The sequence below is a fragment of the Elephantulus edwardii genome, unplaced genomic scaffold, assembly GCF_000299155.1.
Source record: "Elephantulus edwardii isolate Elephantulus edwardi_28Jun2011 unplaced genomic scaffold, EleEdw1.0 scaffold00293, whole genome shotgun sequence".
NCBI lineage: Eukaryota > Metazoa > Chordata > Mammalia > Macroscelidea > Macroscelididae > Elephantulus > Elephantulus edwardii.
This window is the reverse complement of record NW_006400043.1, coordinates 1,163,963-1,169,321: the sequence shown is the minus strand read 5'-3', so window position 1 is coordinate 1,169,321 and position 5,359 is coordinate 1,163,963. Positions and strand designations below refer to the sequence as shown.

At 36.4% G+C, this 5,359-nt stretch overlaps 1 pseudogene; it reads left to right on the top strand.

Annotated features, from left to right (window-relative positions):
• The first annotated feature begins 4,447 nt into the window (after nt 1–4,447).
• Nucleotides 4,448–5,090, top strand: LOC102850972 (annotated as a pseudogene).
• The last annotated feature ends 269 nt before the right edge of the window (nt 5,091–5,359 follow it).

Below are 5,359 nucleotides of genomic sequence, written 5' to 3'. Positions count from 1 at the left end.
TTCTAGTTTTAGGGACATAAATTTAAATGATAATGGCATTAACAGGTCTTCCTTGTATGCTTATGGATTTTATCCTGTCACTCACAATACTGTATTTTAAGACAAATCTAGAAATGGCCTGTTTAACTATGAAAGCGACTCCCTTTTTTCCCCTCACCTTTTCATCTCCAGCATAATAGATCATATGATCATAGGATTCAAAATGTCTCATGTCTATCCATCTCATTTCACTAATACCTGTATGTCAATATTTATGCCTTTTATTCTTTCTTTACAATGTCTAGTTTTCCTACATTAATGATCCTTGTATTCCACATACCAATTGTTAATGTCTTCTTACAACTATTTCTCCTCCTTTGTGTTTCCAAGTTTAAAGCTTCAGTTGCCATATCTGTTAGTCTATTCTTATGTTCTGCTATACGGTATTTTCAAAGACCTGTTATATGTCTGAAGTGGAAGGCCAATCCTTCTTCCTACATTGGCCTAGTGGACAGAAAGTTATGCGACCAAGCTCAAGGTTGATGATTTTAATCTGTGGCACTCAGGCCCGGTTTTAATTGTTTTTTGTCAAACATTTTCTACAAGGTATGGCACTGGTCTGTGCATTTGTGGTACAGAAGTATCTCATGGTTGCTATGATTCTAAATGCTGTGACACTGATATGCCAAAGGTGATAATGGCTTACCCATGGTGGACAGTGTTTGGTGGAGCTCCCGGTTAAAACAAGCTTGGAAGCAGGAGTGACATCCACTTCCGAAATGGCTTGCCTCCAGAAACTCTATGAACAGTGCTCAGTTCTTCCATGCTATGTGTCGTATATGACTCGACCGCACTTAACAACAACAACAACAACAACAGTGTTAGAACAATATCTGAGAGACGAGCATTTTTACCTATCAGATGAAAGACACTTTCTTTACAGAAATAATCAATATATTAACTGTCCTGCCTACCCCCAAGCATGGGTGACATGTCTCTTCCCTTTGGGATCTGAGAGCTCATTATAATCTCCTTGATCAGGTAACACCTTTCTCCCAGAACTGCATTGGCTACCTTAACCTCATCTTTCAGGAAAGGATATCTTCAGTGTCAAACCTTCAAATAAACACCACCACCATTTCAAATCTAGAAAAGCCCTATCCTGATCTTGGAATTATCACATTGTGTCAGCAATGTAAACAGAGAGAGTAAGTCACAAAACTCAGCAGAAGCACTGTGGCAAGGATCTTACTCATTACTGTCTCAAGCAAAAATCTTTCCCTAAAATTGTTACATAGGATTTGGACTAACATTCCTCTGAACAAGAGATAGACAACAGTGTGTGAGAGACAAGTAGCAGTGTGTGGTGCAAGAAATCAGAGAAGTGACTTGTGCTCATATTAAGAGGTGGCTGGGGAAAGGAGGGTTTGACCAGGTAGCCAGGTGTGCAAGGAACACAATGCACATGAATAAAATATAATGTAAATGAATTATGATATAAAAAGTGAGAAAAATCTGCTGTCCATGACCTCTGCAAAGTTTTAAAATGTTCAATGTCAGCTTAGAGACTAAGATGTGCCTAATGCAAACCCTGGTCTTTTGAATAGCTTCCTGTTTTTCATGAAGGTAAATGGTGCACAATGATGAGAGAAGAGTGAATGTCTTTGAATTGTGGCGTGCATGAAGAATACTGAGTATATCATTGATTACTGAAATAACAAACATGTTTTTCTTGGAGTAAGTATGGCCAGGATACGCCTTGAAGGCAATAATTGTGAAACTTCATCTCACATACTTTGGAAAAATTGTAAGGATGAACCAATATTTGTTAAAAGAAAGTATGCTAATAAAGTTGAAGGGTGAGAAACAGCTTAAAAAACATAACTTGATACTATAGTTATAGTAACGGGATTCACATTATCAGAGAGAATGGTTGTAGATAGAACAAGATTCATACCAAATCTGTAGTTCAAAGAGTCTCTATGAGTCTTAGTCAACTCAATGACACTTAACAACACAGTAACAACAACGTTGCATTTCAATCAATGTATTTTCTATTGATAATAGAAGGTCCCATTTCTTCTTGTTACAGCTATTTAAAGGAATCGCTCTAGATTGTACTATGAAAGTGAAGAAAGTCTGTTGATGTGATTGGGCAGAAAAATAAATAAGAATAGTAAATAAAATCAGAATTTTATGTTGGTTCACATTTGTTGTATATTGTTATTGTTATATGCCATCAAGTCAACTGTTACTCATAAGCAACAGATATGAACCTTACTCTATTTTGAATCAAGCTCACTGTCTTTGACAAACCTACCCTTATTACCCAAGTTGTTGTGTTAATCCATTTCATCTTGGTCTTCCTCTACGACTGACCCTCCATCCCTCCAAGCATTATATCCTTCTCCAAGGACTGGTCTTTCCTGGCAGTATATCCAAAATATGTGAGACACAGCCTCAATATCCTTGCCTCTAAGGACCAGCTTGATTTTCCTTATACAAGACATACCTATTAGTTCTCTTAGGAGTCAATGCTACGTTCAATACTCTTCTGCACGCAAACTTAAAGGGGTCTATTCTTCTACCCTCTTTAGTCATTGTCCAGCTCTATGATACATAGCTAGTGATTGTGAAGACCCTGGCCTGGATTAAGCACACCTTTATCTCTAGACTGATATTGTTGCTTCTCAGCACTCTGAAGAGGTTCCTGACAGCAGATTTTCCCAAAGACATTTGTCTTTTGATTTCTTGACTGCTAGTGCCAACGGTGTTGATTAAAGAAGCTAACAAGTGGAAATTGTTAACAATCTCAATTTCTTCTAAATATCTCATGGTGCTACTAGTTGGCCCTGTGATGAGAATTTTCTGGATGTTGAGCTTCAGTCAATATTGCAAACAACAGCCCTTGACTCTCTGCAGCAAATGGATATATAAATATTTATTGTAATTAAGAGTAAAAGAATAATTGGACAGATATGACAGCCATAATTTTTGAAATAAAAAAAGTCTCTCCTATTACATAAAAAGTCATTTGGATATGTTTGATATTTTCCAAATTTCCTATATACATCTGTGTAAATGTACAATAAACCATGCTAAGGTGAATTAATAGAATTTGAAGTAACTTTGTAGTACCTTGTTAATCTCTATAAGGCAAAAAATATTGTTAATACAGCTATTGTTTCAAGGTTTTAAAATATCATCATTGAATAACTGCTTTTTTAAAAATTACATACTAAAAATATTTATTACTCTTTTAGGGAGCTAAGGTACCTTACCAAAATCTAGGTCTCGTGAAATTAGTAAGGAGTTTGACGCACCATATCAGTCATGGCCAACAAAGTTATGATTGACAACCTGCCTACAGCCCAAGGGAGAAATCTTCAGAAGAAGGGTAGTGTCCAAAGGCAGAGTTCAAGGAAAAGGTCTGGAACAGAGCAAGATTAATACCTCAGAGGGTAACAAAAGCTGCCAAGGTCAAATTAAAATCAATCCATCAGTTTATAGGCAACTCATGTGGCAAGCATAAGGCCAGAGCTCTATGATTTTGTTCCACAGAACAAATGAAATTTTTTTTTATGAATTCTACAGAGAGGAGTAAGTTACCTTGTGATAGTAAGTGACAAGCTGTCAATCTATCTCAGGTATTCGGGAGTCTTCTTTCTGTTCTAGAAGTATATCTACCTTGGTAGAATTACACTTTGTTATTTAGGTTCATCATCCCTTAGAGATTTTTTTCTGTATTATTTAAAAATGCTAATCTTACATTTTGTAGTCTATATTGTGTCATAAAACTAGGTGTATGTTACTGCTATCATTGAATTTAAAAAAAACAAACAACATTTAATTAAGTCACATTCCTGAGTCTTACTAATAGTCATCTTGAACTAGGTAGTATGTACCTCAGAGTTTTAGAATTTTATTACCTCAAAAATTATGATGATAATAAATGATGTACCATGTTCTTATGAGAATTAATTGAGGAAATAAATGTAAAACACAGAGTATCTGGAAAAGACCTATGCTGGGTATTATTTTATTGTATATTTCTCTGATAGCTGATTTCAAAGACTAATACCAAACCACATTTTTTTATGTATGTTTAAAATTATAGACCTAGAATGATTCATGATTTTCACCTCAGATACTAATGCTAGATAGTCTATTCCTAATAATTTTCTAGTGAAGTTCATCAAGAAAAAAACAATGTGAATTATCTTACTTTCTCTAATTGGTAAATAAAAAAACAACCATTATGACATCACTTCATATGTTGACCATTATATAGAATTGAATTTGATTAATCTAGTTGAAATTCCCAATGATATGATCCACACAGTCGAAGGGGTCTGTAGAGTCAAGACAGCATGCATAGCCTTTTTATCCTCTCTTTGAATGCTTGTGGCTGACTTCCTTCCCTATTCCTGGCCTCCACTGCTGCCTAGCTCCATGTACAGCCAACATCATGGGCCTCAGAGACCTCAAGACTGCCACCAGCTTCCAGGTCCTCAATGATTAACTGGCAAGCAGACGTGGCAGTGATTGAAGACATATCCAGCCCCCCACCTGCTGACCTGTGTCAAGCCCTACACTGGTATAATCACATTAAGTCTTATGAGAAGGAAAAGGCCAGCCTTCCAGGAGTGAAGAAAGTGTTAGGCAAGTATGGCCCTGCTAATGTGGAAGACACCACAGGAAGTGGAGCTGCAGACAGTAAAGATGACAATGATATTGATCTCTTTGGATCTGATGATGAAAAGGAAAGTAATAAAGCAAAAAAGCTGAGAGAAGAACGTCTTGCACAATATGAGTCAAAGAAGGCCAAAAAGCCTGCACAAGTTTCCAAGTCTTCAATCTTACTACACGTGAAGCCTTGGGATGATGAAACTGGCATGGCAAAACTGGAAGAGTGTGTTAGAAGTATTCAGCAGATGGCTTGGTTTGAGGCTCTTCCAAGCTAGTACCAGTGGGATATGGAGTTAAGAAGCTTCAGATACAGTGTGTAGTTGAAGATGATAAAAGTTAGCACAGACATACTGGAAGGACAGATAATTGCTTTTGAAGACTATGTGCAGTCCATGGGCGTGGCTGCTTTCAACAAAACCTAAAGTCCATCTGCAACCAACAATAAAAACTTTAAAAAAAAAAACAAAAAATAAGACATACATAAATTTATTTCTGATGTCTTCTGGTTTCAGTCAAGTTGCATCTAATATTGGCAATACTATATCTTATTCCACAGCCTTACCTGAACTCATCTTAAATTATTAGCTGAAGCTTGTCAATGTACTGCCATGACCATATTTTAATAATCTCCAGCAAAATTCTACTTGTATGTGATGTTAATTTCTGCATTATGTTGGATCATCTTTTTTGT